General features: G+C 46.7%; 1 protein-coding gene across 1 annotated transcript in view; it reads right to left on the bottom strand.

Annotated features, from left to right (window-relative positions):
- The window catches only part of LOC119379515 (vesicular acetylcholine transporter-like), a 150,265-nt gene extending 132,366 nt beyond the window's left edge, over window positions 1–17,899 (bottom strand). Inside the window, exon 1 of the mRNA XM_037648815.2 lies at window positions 17,806–17,899. The gene's annotated coding sequence lies outside the window, so the exon portion shown is untranslated. The remainder of the gene's footprint in view (window positions 1–17,805) is intronic.
- Window positions 17,900–18,149: the final 250 nt, after the last annotated feature.

Below are 18,149 nucleotides of genomic sequence, written 5' to 3'. Positions count from 1 at the left end.
CGAATAGGCAGCGCAAAGGCAACGAACACGGACACAAAAAAAGTCGCAAACACAGGCGCTGTACTGCAACTGGTGATTTATTGTCGAAAGACCCGGCTTATGTATGTGAACCCGCGCATGCGCCCTCACAGCAGTGGATACGATGATGACCGAGGAAACCGCACAAATAAAGGCACAACAAAAAATCAACAGAAAAAAACAAAAAAAAAAAAAAAATTTGCCACACAGTATGTGGTTACATACAAAGATATCGGCGCGCTTTTTCAGAGAACGCAACCGAGGGGCAACTGATACACTTATCTTTCCATTTGTCAATTTCTATGGCCTCGATTACCTCTCTGGTTTCCTTCTTACGTTCCTTGCGCACAATCTCCGTACCTGTTAAAGTGGGAGCACAGCCACAATCCCTACAATGGAAGGCCAAATGCCCAGAATCTTTTGCTGCAAAGTGGCGGTTGTGTTCCGTTAGCCGTGTGTTTATGCACCTGCCCGTCTGACCAATGTACACCTTGTTACAGGTCAGAGGGATCTTGTAGATCACCTCTTCTGTGCATGCGACGTAGGGGTTGCGGTGCTTGATTTCACACGATTGCGTGTGCGTCTTAGCGTCATTGACCTTTTTGCACAGGCCCGACAATCGCACTGGTGCCGAGAACACAATGTCGACACCGGCTTTCCGGCCTATCTTTCGCAGATTGTGCGAAATGGTGTGCACATAAGGTATCACCACCGTACGCCGGTGGTTCCTGCTTGCGGCAGCACCTGTTTTCTTTTTTCGCAAGCCTTCTGCGACCGAAACCAAGAGGTTCGTCGGGTACCCAGAGCGCCTAAGGCGGCTCACCTGGTTAGTGAAGCTGGCATCACCTTTGTGCGGACAGGATTTCTGGAGGGCGCTAAGGAAGCATGATCTGGCAATTGCTCTCTTTACAAGTTTGGAGTGCGCGGATTGGTAAGGGAGGACGGGTTTGTTGCCCCTTGGTTCGTAAGCCCAACATATGTGATCAGGCGAAACGTATACACCAAGGTCTAAAAACCTAATATAGCCGCTAATGGGCAGCTCGTACGTTAGTAACAATGGTGCGAGGCACGAAGCAAATGTGGCCATAACGTTAGATACTGCGGAATCAAAATCCTTGTCATCACACTGTAAAACCACTAAAAAATCGTCGACGTATCTAAAAACTCTAGTCACCTGCTGACCTTGAAATGCGTCATTTAGTTTTCTGTCACGCGCAGCCAAATACATGTCGGACAGCACCGGCGCTATGCAGGAGCCGATAGAAATTCCATTTTTTTGGATGTACACTTCTCCTTCCCATTCCGCAAATGTTGAATGCAAGTAAGTTGAGAGGAGTTCCATGAATTGGCTGCTGTGAATACCGGCGCTATTCTGAAATCTGGTGACACCGTGCTCGTCAATGCATTCGCCCACACTTGTCATTAGGTCATTGTGCGGGATACTGTAATATAAATCTTTTATGTCAGCAGAAAAAAGCCGAAAGCCGTCACTTGACTGGGTCGTGTTCTTAAAAAAGTCCATTACCTGACCGGAGTTTCGAATCAGGTAAGGGTCATCGATAGTTAAAAGTTTAAGCTTTTCTTGCAAAAAATTGGCAAGACATTTCTGCCAGGTTCCTGTCTCAGAGATAATTACCCGAAGCGGGCACCCAGGTTTATGTGTTTTTGCAGCAAAGAATAAGTCTAGACCTAGCTTTCTTTTCGCTCCCAAAGACTTCCCAAGTTCTTCCAATTTTTGCTGTTTACACAACTTTATAGCCTTCTTTTTAGCATTCTCTAGGGAAACATCAGGGCACTTATGAAAGACTGACAAGACAGCTTCAGATGCCTTACGATTGTACAAGCTTTTTTGAAGAACGGCGAAACCACCGTCTTTGTCAGCCGCCAACAAAGACAACGAGTTTTCTTTGAGATACGAAACAGTTTGGCGGAGTGGAATCCTAGTACTCTGAGGCTTGCACCTTTCAAGCACATCAAGTCCCTCTGAAATGCACCTGTCCATTTCGGTCTCCGGAACACGTGAAGCAACTTGTCTTACCATAGCGAACAGTTCCGGGCGCGTCCTCGTGGGTTGCACAGCCATCTTGGGGCCGTGGCTCAGCACCCTCGCGACATGTTCTGGAAGTTGAACGTCACCTACGCAATGGACGAGGTGTCGTGCCGAAGGATCCTTGTTGGGGAGGCACTTCCGCAGCTGGCCGAGTACATGTGGCCACAACAATTCGGTAGACTTGTCGGTGAGTCTGGAGAATTCCAGCCGCTTGAACCTCGAGATGCCGGGGGGTGACGAAACATCGAGTAGAAGGTTAAGATGCTCCTTGTAGACGCGAACTTGGTGCTGCCACTCTGCGCGCAAGATTCTGCATAACCGCATTCCATGGCTGGTTGACGGGATGAACCCACCAAGCAACGTGAGCACTTCGGTAGGCAGGACTTTCTTCCGAATCGCGAAGCCTAGGGCCCTGGCTTTGCACGTAGCAGCTGCAATCAGGGCGACGATGCGGTGTGGGTCTTCGAGAGAACGTATAGGTACAGAGCCCGAATAACTAGAAATGAACTTGCTTAAAATGTACTGATGGGCTAGTTGGTGAGCCATGATTCTCGAATAGGCAGCGCAAAGGCAACGAACACGGACACAAAAAAAGACGCAAACACAGGCGCTGTACTGCAACTGGTGATTTATTGTCGAAAGACCCGGCTTATGTATGTGAACCCGCGCATGCGCCCTCACAGCAGTGGATACGATGATGACCGAGGAAACCGCACAAATAAAGGCACAACAAAAAAATCAACAGAAAAAAACAACAACAAAAAACAAAAAAACAAAAAAACACGTGGTTCTGATAAAAAAAAAAAATGTTTCGTCACCCCCCGGCATCTCGAGGTTCAAGCGGCTGGAATTCTCCAGACTCACCGACAAGTCTACCGAATTGTTGTGGCCACATGTACTCGGCCAGCTGCGGAAGTGCCTCCCCAACAAGGATCCTTCGGCACGACACCTCGTCCATTGCGTAGGTGACGTTCAACTTCCAGAACATGTCGCGAGGGTGCTGAGCCACGGCCCCAAGATGGCTGTGCAACCCACGAGGACGCGCCCGGAACTGTTCGCTATGGTAAGACAAGTTGCTTCACGTGTTCCGGAGACCGAAATGGACAGGTGCATTTCAGAGGGACTTGATGTGCTTGAAAGGTGCAAGCCTCAGAGTACTAGGATTCCACTCCGCCAAACTGTTTCGTATCTCAAAGAAAACTCGTTGTCTTTGTTGGCGGCTGACAAAGACGGTGGTTTCGCCGTTCTTCAAAAAAGCTTGTACAATCGTAAGGCATCTGAAGCTGTCTTGTCAGTCTTTCATAAGTGCCCTGATGTTTCCCTAGAGAATGCTAAAAAGAAGGCTATAAAGTTGTGTAAACAGCAAAAATTGGAAGAACTTGGGAAGTCTTTGGGAGCGAAAAGAAAGCTAGGTCTAGACTTATTCTTTGCTGCAAAAACTCATAAACCTGAGTGCCCGCTTCGGGTAATTATCTCTGAGACAGGAACCTGGCAGAAATGTCTTGCCAATTTTTTGCAAGAAAAGCTTAAACTTTTAACTATCGATGACCCTTACCTGATTCGAAACTCCGGTCAGGTAATGGACTTTTTTAAGAACACGACCCAGTCAAGTGACGGCTTTCGGCTTTTTCTGCTGACATAAAAGATTTATATTACAGTATCCCGCACAATGACCTAATGACAAGTGTGGGCGAATGCATTGACGAGCACGGTGTCACCAGATTTCAGAATAGCGCCGGTATTCACAGCAGCCAATTCATGGAACTCCTCTCAACTTACTTGCATTCAACATTTGCGGAATGGGAAGGAGAAGTGTACATCCAAAAAAATGGAATTTCTATCGGCTCCTGCATAGCGCCGGTGCTGTCCGACATTTATTTGGCTGCGCGTGACAGAAAACTAAATGACGCATTTCAAGGTCAGCAGGTGACTAGAGTTTTTAGATACGTCGACGATTTTTTAGTGGTTTTACAGTGTGATGACAAGGATTTTGATTCCGCAGTATCTAACGTTATGGCCACATTTGCTTCGTGCCTCGCACCATTGTTACTAACGTACGAGCTGCCCATTAGCGGCTATATTAGGTTTTTAGACCTTGGTGTATACGTTTCGCCTGATCACATATGTTGGGCTTACGAACCAAGGGGCAACAAACCCGTCCTCCCTTACCAATCCGCGCACTCCAAACTTGTAAAGAGAGCAATTGCCAGATCATGCTTCCTTAGCGCCCTCCAGAAATCCTGTCCGCACAAAGGTGATGCCAGCTTCACTAACCAGGTGAGCCGCCTTAGGCGCTCTGGGTACCCGACGAACCTCTTGGTTTCGGTCGCAGAAGGCTTGCGAAAAAAGAAAACAGGTGCTGCCGCAAGCAGGAACCACCGGCGTACGGTGGTGATACCTTATGTGCACACCATTTCGCACAATCTGCGAAAGATAGGCCGGAAAGCCGGTGTCGACGTTGTGTTCTCGGCACCAGTGCGATTGTCGGGCCTGTGCAAAAAGGTCAATGACGCTAAGACGCACACGCAATCGTGTGAAATCAAGCACCGCAACCCCTACGTCGCATGCACAGAAGAGGTGATCTACAAGATCCCTCTGACCTGTAACAAGGTGTACATTGGTCAGACGGGCAGGTGCATAAACACACGGCTAACGGAACACAACCGCCACTTTGCAGCAAAAGATTCTGGGCATTTGGCCTTCCATTGTAGGGATTGTGGCTGTGCTCCCACTTTAACAGGTACGGAGATTGTGCGCAAGGAACGTAAGAAGGAAACCAGAGAGGTAATCGAGGCCATAGAAATTGACAAATGGAAAGATAAGTGTATCAGTTGCCCCTCGGTTGCGTTCTCTGAAAAAGCGCGCCGATATCTTTGTATGTAACCACATACTGTGTGGCAAATTTTTTTTTTTTTGTTTTTTTCTGTTGATTTTTTTGTTGTGCCTTTATTTGTGCGGTTTCCTCGGTCATCATCGTATCCACTGCTGTGAGGGCGCATGCGCGGGTTCACATACATAAGCCGGGTCTTTCGACAATAAATCACCAGTTGCAGTACAGCGCCTGTGTTTGCGTCTTTTTTTGTGTCCGTGTTCGTTGCCTTTGCGCTGCCTATTCGAGAATCATGGCTCACCAACTAGCCCATCAGTACATTTTAAGATATTAATGTCCCCGACACAGGCGGTTATTGAGGCTGAGTGCGCTGGGACGCAGGAAATGCGGCAGCTGGTTCACCTCTGACCGGAATTTCACGTGACGAAGTCTGGAAAAAAGACGCGTGGCAGCAGAACTTTTTAAAATTCTCAAAGCCTACATGTAATTTGGGTTATGATTAATCGATATTAATGTCCCCGACACAGGCGGTTATTGAGGCTGAGTGCGCTGGGCACACAGGAAGTGCGGCAGCTGGTTCACCTCCGACCGCAATTTCGCGTGACGAAGTCTGGAAAAAAGGCGCGTGGCAGCAGAACTTTTTAAAATTCTCAAAGCCTACATGTAATTTGAGATATGAATACTGGACATTAATGTCCCCGATAAAGGCGGTTATCGAAGCCGAGTGCGCTGAGCACACAGGAAATTCGGCAGCTGGTTCACCTCTGACCGAAATTTCACGTGACGAAATCCGAGAAAAAGGTGCGTGGCAGCAGATCTTTTTAAAAGCCTCAAAGACTGAATGTAATTTGAGATATGATTAATCGATATTAATGTCCCCGACACAGGCGGTTATTGAGGCTGAGTGCGCTGGGCACGCAGGAAATGCGGCAGCTGGTTCACCTCTGACCGGAATTTCACGTGACGAAGTCTGAGAAAAAGGTGCGCAGCAGCAAAGCTTTTTAAAGCCTCAAAGTCTGAATGTAATTTGAGATATGATTAATCGATATTAATGTCCCCGATAAAGGCGGTTATCGAAGCTGAGTGCGCTGGGCACACAGGGAATGCGGCAGCTGGTTCACCTCTAACCGGAATTTCAAGTGACGAAGTCTGAGAAAAAGGCGCGTAGCAGCAGAACTTTTTAAAATTCTCAAAGTCTAAATGTAATTTCAGATATGATTAATCGATATTAATGTCCCCGATACAGGCGGTTATCGAAGCTGAGTGCGCTGGGCACACAGGAAATGCGGCAGCTGGTTCACCTCTGACCGAAATTCACGTGACGAAGTCTGAGAAAAAGGCGCGTAGCAGCAAAACTTTTTAAAAATCTAAAAGTCTAAATGTAATTTGAGATATGATTAATCGATATTAATGTCCCCGACACAGGCGGTTATTGAGGCTGAGTGCGCTGGGACGCAGGAAATGCGGCAGCTGGTTCACCTCTGACCGGAATTTCACGTGACGAAGTCTGAGAAAAAGGCGCGTTGCAGCAGAACTTTTTTAAAATTCTCAAAGTCTAAATGTAATTTCAGATATGATTAATCGATATTAATGTCCCCGATATAGGTGGTTATCGAAGCTGAGTGCGCTGGGCACACAGGAAATGCGGCAGCTGGTTCACCTCTGACCGGAATTTCACGTGACGAAGTCTGAGAAAAAGGCGCTTTAGCATCAAAACGTTTTAAAAGCCACAAAGTCTGAATGTAATTTGAGATATGAATAATGGACATTAATGTCCCCGATAAAGGCGGTTATCGAACTTTTTAAAAGCCTCAAAGTCTGAATGTAGTTTGAGATATGATTAATCGATAATAATGTCCCCGACACAGGCGGTTATTGAGGCTGAGTGCGCTGGGCACGCAGGAAATGCGGCAGCTGGTTCACCTCTGACCGGAATTTCACTTGTCGAAGTCTGAGAAAAAGGCGCGTCGCAGCAGAACTTTTTAAAAGTCTCAAAGTCTAAATGTAATTTGATATATGATTAATCGAGATTAATTTCTCCGATACAGGCGGTTATCGAAGCTGAGTGCGCTGGGCACACAGGAAATACGGTAGCTGGTTGACCTCTGACCGGAATTTCACGTGACGAAGTCTGAGAAAAAGGCGCGTAGCAGCAGAACTTTTTAGAATTCTCAAAGTCTAAATGTAATTTCAGATATGATTAATCGATATTAATGTCCCCGATAAAGGCGGTTATCGAAGCTGAGTGCGCTGGGCACACAGGGAATGCGGCAGCTGGTTCACCTCTGACCGAAATTTCACGTGACGAAGTCTGAAAAAAAGGCGCGTGGCAGCAGAACTTTTAAAAATTCTCAAAGCCTACATGTAATTTGAGATATGATTAATCGATATTAATGTCCCCGATACAGGCGGTTATCGAAGCTGAGTGCGCTGGGCACACAGGAGATGCGGCAGCTGGTTCACCTCTAACCGGAATTTCAAGTGACGAAGTCTGAGAAAAAGGCGCGTAGCAGCAGAACTTTTTAAAATTCTCAAAGTCTAAATGTAATTTCAGATATGATTAATCGATATTAATGTCCCCGATACAGGCGGTTATCGAAGCTGAGTGCGCTGGGCACACAGGAAATGCGGCAGCTGGTTCACCTCTGACCGAAATTCACGTGACGAAGTCTGAGAAAAAGGCGCGTAGCAGGAAAACTTTTTAAAAATCTAAAAGTCTAAATCATAATGAGAACTAACAGACAATAACGCCAAGGAAAGTATAGGGGGTGTTATCTGTAGTATTTAGAATATAAATGTGTGAAAGTAAAGTGGACGAAAAGATAACTTGCCGCCGGCAGGGACCGAACCTGCGACCTTCGAATAACGCGTCCGATGCTCTACCACTGAGCTACGGCGGCGGTCATCCTCCCGTCCACTTTATGGGGTATATATGTGCGTTTAAACCTTGGAGTGTTAGTCAGCGCCAATCGCAGCCATGGCGGCGAGTGTGGAACACTCTTTTTGTGCCTTTCTGGCGTCACGTAGCACGTGATCTTTTTACGAGCGGGCAGCTGACCAATAATCCCTCGCATACTACCTGAAGGCATCAAGTCTGCCAGAACGAGACCCTTGCTATGAATGAAGGAAAGAAGATGACTCTTAAGGGCTCGTTTTCTTTGTTAGACACAATCATAATGAGAACTAACAGACAATAACGCCAAGGAAAGTATAGGGGGTGTTATCTGTAGTATTTAGAATATAAATGTGTGAAAGTAAAGTGGACGAAAAGATAACTTGCCGCCGGCAGGGACCGAACCTGCGACCTTCGAATAACGCGTCCGATGCTCTACCACTGAGCTACGGCGGCGGTCATCCTCCCGTCCACTTTATGGGGTATATATGTGCGTTTAAACCTTGGAGTGTTAGTCAGCGCCAATCGCAGCCATGGCGGCGAGTGTGGAACACTCTTTTTGTGCCTTTCTGGCGTCACGTAGCACGTGATCTTTTTACGAGCGGGCAGCTGACCAATAATCCCTCGCATACTACCTGAAGGCATCAAGTCTGCCAGAACGAGACCCTTGCTATGAATGAAGGAAAGAAGATGACTCTTAAGGGCTCGTTTTCTTTGTTAGACACAATCATAATGAGAACTAACAGACAATAACGCCAAGGAAAGTATAGGGGGTGTTATCTGTAGTATTTAGAATATAAATGTGTGAAAGTAAAGTGGACGAAAAGATAACTTGCCGCCGGCAGGGACCGAACCTGCGACCTTCGAATAACGCGTCCGATGCTCTACCACTGAGCTACGGCGGCGGTCATCCTCCCGTCCACTTTATGGGGTATATATGTGCGTTTAAACCTTGGAGTGTTAGTCAGCGCCAATCGCAGCCATGGCGGCGAGTGTGGAACACTCTTGTGTTCCACACTCGTGTGGAGTGTGGAGCATCGGACGCGTTATTCGAAGGTCGCAGGTTCGGTCCCTGCCGGCGGCAAGTTATCTTTTCGTCCACTTTACTTTCACACATTTATATTCTAAATACTACAGATAACACCCCCTATACTTTCCTTGGCGTTATTGTCTGTTAGTTCTCATTATGATTGTGTCTAACAAAGAAAACGAGCCCTTAAGAGTCATCTTCTTTCCTTCATTCATAGCAAGGGTCTCGTTCTGGCAGACTTGATGCCTTCAGGTAGTATGCGAGGGATTATTGGTCAGCTGCCCGCTCGTAAAAAGATCACGTGCTACGTGACGCCAGAAAGGCACAAAAAGAGTGTTCCACACTCGCCGCCATGGCTGCGATTGGCGCTGACTAACACTCCAAGGTTTAAACGCACATATATACCCCATAAAGTGGACGGGAGGATGACCGCCGCCGTAGCTCAGTGGTAGAGCATCGGACGCGTTATTCGAAGGTCGCAGGTTCGGTCCCTGCCGGCGGCAAGTTATCTTTTCGTCCACTTTACTTTCACACATTCATATTCTAAATACTACAGATAACACCCCCTATACTTTCCTTGGCGTTATTGTCTGTTAGTTCTCATTATGATTGTGTCTAACAAAGAAAACGAGCCCTTAAGAGTCATCTTCTTTCCTTCATTCATAGCAAGGGTCTCGTTCTGGCAGACTTGATGCCTTCAGGTAGTATGCGAGGGATTATTGGTCAGCTGCCCGCTCGTAAAAAGATCACGTGCTACGTGACGCCAGAAAGGCACAAAAAGAGTGTTCCACACTCGCCGCCATGGCTGCGATTGGCGCTGACTAACACTCCAAGGTTTAAACGCACATATATACCCCATAAAGTGGACGGGAGGATGACCGCCGCCGTAGCTCAGTGGTAGAGCATCGGACGCGTTATTCGAAGGTCGCAGGTTCGGTCCCTGCCGGCGGCAAGTTATCTTTTCGTTCACTTTACTTTCACACATTTATATTCTAAATACTACAGATAACACCCCCTATACTTTCCTTGGCGTTATTGTCTGTTAGTTCTCATTATGATTGTGTCTAACAAAGAAACGAGCCCTTAAGAGTCATCTTCTTTCCTTCATTCATAGCAAGGGTCTCGTTCTGGCAGACTTGATGCCTTCAGGTAGTATGCGAGGGATTATTGGTCAGCTGCCCGCTCGTAAAAAGATCACGTGCTACGTGACGCCAGAAAGGCACAAAAAGAGTGTTCCACACTCGCCGCCATGGCTGCGATTGGCGCTGACTAACACTCCAAGGTTTAAACGCACATATATACCCCATAAAGTGGACGGGAGGATGACCGCCGCCGTAGCTCAGTGGTAGAGCATCGGACGCGTTATTCGAAGGTCGCAGGTTCGGTCCCTGCCGGCGGCAAGTTATCTTTTCGTCCACTTTACTTTCACACATTTATATTCTAAATACTACAGATAACACCCCCTATACTTTGCTTGGCGTTATTGTCTGTTAGTTCTCATTATGATTGTGTCTAACAAAGAAAACGAGCCCTTAAGAGTCATCTTCTTTCCTTCATTCATAGCAAGGGTCTCGTTCTGGCAGACTTGATGCCTTCAGGTAGTATGCGAGGGATTATTGGTCAGCTGCCCGCTCGTAAAAAGATCACGTGCTACGTGACGCCAGAAAGGCACAAAAAGAGTGTTCCACACTCGCCGCCATGGCTGCGATTGGCGCTGACTAACACTCCAAGGTTTAAACGCACATATATACCCCATAAAGTGGACGGGAGGATGACCGCCGCCGTAGCTCAGTGGTAGAGCATCGGACGCGTTATTCGAAGGTCGCAGGTTCGGTCCCTGCCGGCGGCAAGTTATCTTTTCGTCCACTTTACTTTCACACATTTATATTCTAAATACTACAGATAACACCCCCTATACTTTCCTTGGCGTTATTGTCTGTTAGTTCTCATTATGATTGTGTCTAACAAAGAAAACGAGCCCTTAAGAGTCATCTTCTTTCCTTCATAAAAGTCTAAATGTGATTTGAGATATGATTAATCGATATTAATGTCCCCGACACAGGCGGTTATTGAGGCTGAGTGCGCTGGGACGCAGGAAATGCGGCAGCTGGTTCACCTCTGACCGGAATTTCGCGTGACGAAGTCTGAGAAAAAGGCGCGTAGCAGCAGAACTTTTTAAAATTCTCAAAGTCTAAATGTAATTTCAGATATGATTAATCGATATTAATGTCCCCGACACAGGCGGTTATTGAGGCTGAGTGCGCTGGGCACACAGGAAGTGCGGCAGCTGGTTCACCTCCGACCGCAATTTCGCGTGACGAAGTCTGGAAAAAAGGCGCGTGGCAGCAGAACTTTTTAAAAGTCTCAAAGTCTAAATGTAATTTGATATATGATTAATCGAGATTAATTTCTCCGATACAGGCGGTTATCGAAGCTGAGTGCGCTGGGCACACAGGAAATACGGTAGCTGGTTGACCTCTGACCGGAATTTCACGTGACGAAGTCTGAGAAAAAGGCGCGTAGCAGCAGAACTTTTTAAAATTCTCAAAGTCTAAATGTAATTTCAGATATGATTAATCGATATTAATGTCATCGATAAAGGCGGTTATCGAAGCTGAGTGCGCTGGGCACACAGGGAATGCGGCAGCTGGTTCACCTCTGACCGAAATTTCACGTGACGAAGTCTGAAAAAAGGCGCGTGACAGCAGAACTTTTAAAAATTCTCAAAGCCTACATGTAATTTGAGACATGATATATCGATATTAATGTCCCCGATACAGGCGGTTATCGAAGCTGAGTGCGCTGGGCACACAGGAGATGCGGCAGCTGGTTCACCTCTAACCGGAATTTCAAGTGACGAAGTCTGAGAAAAAGGCGCGTAGCAGCAGAACTTTTTAAAATTCTCAAAATCTAAATGTAATTTCAGATATGATTAATCGATATTAATGTCCCCGACACAGGCGGTTATTGAGGCTGAGTGCGCTGGGACGCAGGAAATGCGGCAGCTGGTTCACCTCTGACCGGAATTTCACGTGACGAAGTCTGAGAAAAAGGCGCGTAGCAGCAGAACTTTTTAAAATTCTCAAAGTCTCAATGTAATTTCAGATATGATTAATCGATATTAATGTCCCCGATATAGGTGGTTATCGAAGCTGAGTGCGCTGGGCACACAGGAAATGCGGCAGCTGGTTCACCTCTGACCGGAATTTCACGTGACGAAGTCTGGAAAAAAGGCGCGTGGCAGCAGAACTTTTTAAAATTCTCAAAGCCTACATGTAATTTGGGATATGATTAATCGATATTAATGTCCCCGACACAGGCGGTTATTGAGGCTGAGTGCGCTGGGCACACAGGAAGTGCGGCAGCTGGTTCACCTCCGACCGCAATTTCGCGTGACGAAGTCTGGAAAAAAGGCGCGTGGCAGCAGAACTATTTAAAATTCTCAAAGCCTACATGTAATTTGAGATATGAATACTGGACATTAATGTCCCCCATAAAGGCGGTTATCGAAGCCGAGTGCGCTGAGCACACAGGAAATTCGGCAGCTGGTTCACCTCTGACCGAAATTTCACGTGACGAAATCCGAGAAAAAGGTGCGTCGCAGCAGAACTTTTTAAAAGCCTCAAAGACTGAATGTAATTTGAGATATGATTAATCGATATTAATGTCCCCGACACAGGCGGTTATTGAGGCTGAGTGCGCTGGGCACGCAGGAAATGCGGCAGCTGGTTCACCTCTGACCGGAATTTCATGTGACGAAGTCTGAGAAAAAGGTGCGCAGCAGCAAAGCTTTTTAAAGCCTCAAAGTCTGAATGTAATTTGAGATATGATTAATCGATATTAATGTCCCCGATAAAGGCGGTTATCGAAGCTGAGTGCGCTGGGCACACAGGGAATGCGGCAGCTGGTTCACCTCTGACCGAAATTTCACGTGACGAAGTCTGAAAACAAGGCGCGTGGCAGCAGAACTTTTAAAAATTCTCAAAGCCTACATGTAATTTGAGATATGATTAATCGATATTAATGTCCCCGATACAGGCGGTTATCGAAGCTGAGTGCGCTGGGCACACAGGAGATGCGGCAGCTGGTTCACCTCTAACCGGAATTTCAAGTGACGAAGTCTGAGAAAAAGGCACGTAGCAGCAGAACTTTTTAAAATTCTTAAAGTCTAAATGTAATTTCAGATATGATTAATCGATATTAATGTCCCCGATACAGGCGGTTATCGAAGCTGAGTGCGCTGGGCACACAGGAAATGCGGCAGCTGGTTCACCTCTGACCGAAATGCACGTGACGAAGTCTGAGAAAAAGCGCGTAGCAGCAAAACTTTTTAAAAATCTAAAAGTCTAAATGTAATTTGAGATATGATTAATCGATATTAATGTCCCCGACACAGGCGGTTATTGAGGCTGAGTGCGCTTGGACGCAGGAAATGCGGCAGCTGGTTCACCTCTGACCGGAATTTCACGTGACGAAGTGTGAGAAAAAGGCGCGTAGCAGCAGAACTTTTTAAAATTCTCAAAGTCTAAATGTAATTTCAGATATGATTAATCGATATTAATGAGCCCGATATAGGTGGTTATCGAAGCTGAGTGCGCTGGGCACACAGGAAATGCGGCAGCTGGTTCACCTCTGACCGGAATTTCACTTGTCGAAGTCTGAGAAAAAGGCGCGTCGCAGCAGAACTTTTTAAAAGTCTCAAAGTCTAAATGTAATTTGATATATGATTAATCGAGATTAATTTCTCCGACACAGGCGGTTATTGAGGCTGAGTGCGCTGGGACGCAGGAAATGCGGCAGCTGGTTCAGCTCTGACCGGAATTTCACGTGACGAAGTCTGAGAAAAAGGCGCGTAGCAGCAGAACTTTTTAAAATTCTCAAAGTCTAAATGTAATTTCAGACATGATTAATCGATATTAATGTCCCCGACGCAGGCGGTTATTGAGGCTGAGTGCGCTGGGCACACAGGAAGTGCGGCAGCTGGTTCACCTCCGACCGCAATTTCGCGCGACGAAGTCTGGAAAAAAGGCGCGTGGCAGCAGAACTTTTTAAAATTCTCAAAGCCTACATGTAATTTGAGATATGAATACTGGACATTAATGTCCCCCATAAAGGCAGTTATCGAAGCCGAGTGCACTGAGCACACAGGAAATTCGGCAGCTGGTTCACCTATGACCGAAATTTCTCGTGACAAAATCTGAGAAAAAGGTGCGTCGCAGCAGAACTTTTTAAAAGCCTCAAAGACTGAATGTAATTTGAGATATGATTAATCGATATTAATGTCCCCGACACAGGCGGTTATTGAGGCTGAGTGCGCTGGGCACGCAGGAAATGCGGCAGCTGGTTCACCTCTGACCGGAATTTCACGTGACGAAGTCTGAGAAAAAGGTGCGCAGCAGCAAAGCTTTTTAAAGCCTCAAAGTCTGAATGTAATTTGAGATATGATTAATCGATATTAATGTCCCCGACACAGGCGGTTATTGAGGCTGAGTGCGCTGGGCACGCAGGAAATGCGGCAGCTGGTCCACCTCTGACCGGAATTTCACGTGACGAAGTCTGAGAAAAAGGCGCTTTAGCATCAAAACGTTTTAAAAGCCTCAAAGTCTGAATGTAATTTGAGAGATGGTTATTCGATATTAATGTCCCCGACACAGGCGGTTATTGAGGCTGAGTGCGCTGGGCACGCAGGAAATGCGGCAGCTGGTTCACCTCTGACCGGAGTTTCACTTGACGAAGTCTGAGAAAAAGGCGCGTCGCAGCAGAACTTTTTAAAAGTCTCAAAGTCTAAATGTAATTTGATATATGATTAATCGAGATTAATTTCTCCGACACAGGCGGTTATTGAGGATGAGTGCGCTGGGACGCAGGAAATGCGGCAGCTGGTTCACCTCTGACCGGAATTTCACGTGACGAAGTCTGAGAAAAAGGCGCGTAGCAGCAGAACTTTTTAAAATTCTCAAAGTCTAAATGTAATTTCAGATATGATTAATCGATATTAATGTCCCCGACACAGGCGGTTATTGAGGCTGAGTGCGCTGGGCACGCAGGAAATGCGGCAGCTGGTTCACCTCTGACCCGAATTTCACGTGATGAAGTCTGATAAAAAGGCGCGTAGCAGCAAAACTTTTTAAAAGCCTCAAAGTCTGAATGTAATTTGAGATATGATTATTCTATATTAATGTCCCCGACACAGGCGGTTATTGAGGCTGAGTGCGCTGGGCACGCAGGAAATGCGGCAGCTGGTTCACCTCTGACCGGAATTTCACTTGACGAAGTCTGAGAAAAAGGCGCGTGGCAGCAGAACTTTTCAAAATTCTCAAAGTCTAAATGTAATTTGAGATATGAATAATCGATATTCATGTCCCCGATACAGAGGGTTATCGAAGCTGATTGCTCTGGGCACACAGGAAATGCGGCAGCTGGTTCAACTCTGACCGGAATTTCACGTGACGAAGTCTGAAAGAAAAGGCGCGTGGCAGCAGAACTTTTTAAAAGTCTCAAAGCCTACATGTAATTTGAGGTATGATTAATCAATATAAATGTCCCCGATACAGGCGGTTATCGAAGCTGAGTGCGCTGAGCGCACAGGAGATGCGGCAGCTGGTTCAACTCTGACCGGAATTTCATGTGACGAAGTCTGAAAGAAAAGGCGCGTGGCAGCAGGACTTTTTAAGTGTCTCAAAGCCTACATGTAATTTGAGATATGATTAATCGATAATAATGTCCCCGATACAGGCGGTTATCGAAGCTGAGTGCGCTGGGCACGCAGGAAATGCGGCAGCTGGTTCAACTCTGACCGGAATTTCACGTGACGAAGTCTGAAAGAAAAGGCGCGTGGCAGCAGAGCTTTTTAAAAGTCTCAAAGCCTACATGTAATTTGAGGTATGATTAATCAATATTAATGTCCCCGATACAGGCGGTTATCGAAGCTGAGTGCGCTGAGCACACAGGAAATGCGGCAGCTGGTTCAACTCTGACCGGAATTTCACGTGACGAAGTCTGAAAGAAAAGGCGCGTGGCAGCAGAACTTTTTAAAATTCTCAAAGCCTACATGTAATTTGAGATATAATTAACCGATATTCATGTCCCCGATAAAGGCGGTTGTCGAAGCTGAGTGCGCTGGGCACACAGGAAATGCGGCAGCTGGTTCCCATCAGACGGGAATTTCACGTGACGAACTCTGAAGAAAGTTCGTTTGGCGTAGCGCACCACGACAGGGACAGAGAAGAGGGACGCACACACACAGCGCTATGAATAATCGATCTGAATAATCGATCTGAAAAAAAAGGTGCGTAGCTGCAGAACGTTTTAAAAACCTTAGAACTATATCTTCTTGACAAATGATTCTTCGATATTCATGTCCCCTATACAGGCGGTTATTGAAGCTGAGCGCGCAGGGCACGCAGGAATTGCAGCAGCTGGTTTACGCCAGACCGGACTTTCACGTGGTGAACCTTTAAAAAAAGGTGCGTCACAGCAGAATCTGGTCAGGAAAAAAGGCACCTCGTTCGGAATGCTTAAGTTGACCGCTTATTTTTTGCATTTGGCTTTTCTGTTTCTTTCGTGCTGTACCTTAAAAAATGCATTCTCCGCCTTTTCTTTTACTGTAAAGCCTTAAAGTGTGCGGCGGCCGCTGCAGCGCTACTACTCACAGACAGGCGAAAGAGCTTTTTTGCGCTTCTTGAGAGTTTAAGGAAGAAAGAGATAGGCACTACTGACCAAACGCAAGCAATCAGCGGCGCGCTTGTGTATTTGAGAGGGCTTGCCGCTTTTCCTGGCTAGCTTCTGCTACGGCGCGCCCTTTAACGTGATAGGGTTAAAGAGCTCGTGTCGCAGAAATTCCGGCGTCACTGTCGGCGCGGATGGTTGTGAGCAAAAAATCAGCGCTGTCCGTGAGCGAAAATTCGACATAGCTTTAAAAAAGAAATATTCGGTTCGAGTGGGACCGCGGATTCGCGGACCTGCGACCCCACGCTCCGTGGCGCGACGCGTTTAGCCGCTGAGGCACCACGCATACATCCTCTAGCATACTAGCGGCGAGCTGTTTATATACACCATGTACTGTTGGGGGTGCGCTCTTCTCGGAGGTGCTTCAGCGTGGCAGAGGCTTGACTATCACCCGCGAGATGGCGCAAAGGGTCCACGGGCGAGCTCGCTTCGCCGTGTTCTGTCGCGTGCATGCATGGATATAAGAGCCGGAGGGCGCCTGCACTTTGTCTTTCCTTGCGGCACTGTTTAGGTGTCCACCGAGAAGCGAAGCGAAGTTAGCGATTAGGAAGGCGATACGAACACAGTCCGATTACGCTATTGCGTTCTTCACTTCAAGCGAACCTCAAGCGTCCTAGAAGTTTTTTTCAAGGTTTTTCAGGTTAACTTCCGGTCTGACGTAAACCAGCTGCCGCATTTCCTGCGCGCCCGGCCAACACCGCCTAGGCTACTGAGGATCCTCAGAATAGTCTAGGTGCGTTGGCCCGGCGCGCTTGGTTTCGATATCTCCTGAATCGCGGCCTCCAGTTCCGATGAGTAATGTCTTCAGTTACTGGTGTTTGTTAGAATTTTTAGAAAATGTATATGCCATAAATTGAACAACATGCCTTCACGCTAATAATTAAAAAGGTAATTAACTACTTTTGGTTGATATCACATTTTATTGTTACTTTCTGCGGCAAAAATTTTCCACCTCGGCGTATAGTTCGTTTGCGAACATGACAGGGCCCTGACTATCAAAGCATTGTGACAAAAAATCTGTATTGTATGACGCAGATGCGTCATTAATATCACACAGGCCCCACTGGGCGTATCAGCACGAAGATTTTATGTTCTAAGTTATGCCATGAAACGGACGTTTGACAAGCACAAGCGAAAATTTTACTTCTCTTTGGAAGGTATACAGTGCTACAATATCTGCACTAGGACCATATTCAATATAACACCACAAAAACTGGTAAACCTTCATAACTGAGTACAGCAAAGCGCACACTCACCCACAGCAGTCAGCAGGGCGCTGTCCAGAAAAAGTGAGATGCACACAGCAGAGAACAGCCAAGCGGCTGGCTTTGACCGCACCACCTCCAGTAAAGACGCTGCGAAGACATTTTTCATTGCATCTTTCTTCTCTACGCTTCTTGCCCATGCAAGCTGTTGTATGCTTGTAACTCGAGGTGCTACATTGCAGCGGATTACAAACACAAAAAAAGAATTATAAATGACCATGTACTCAGGATCAACAGCAGTAATCTGTATTAGAAGAATGGCCGTAACTGATGACAGGAGAAATAATACACACGAAGGAGACAGGACGAGTGCGACTTCATCTGTTTTTACAGGC

The sequence above is a fragment of the Rhipicephalus sanguineus genome, chromosome 1 (assembly GCF_013339695.2).
Source record: "Rhipicephalus sanguineus isolate Rsan-2018 chromosome 1, BIME_Rsan_1.4, whole genome shotgun sequence".
Lineage (NCBI taxonomy): Eukaryota > Metazoa > Arthropoda > Arachnida > Ixodida > Ixodidae > Rhipicephalus > Rhipicephalus sanguineus.
This window is presented reverse-complemented; position numbering and strand designations above follow the sequence as displayed.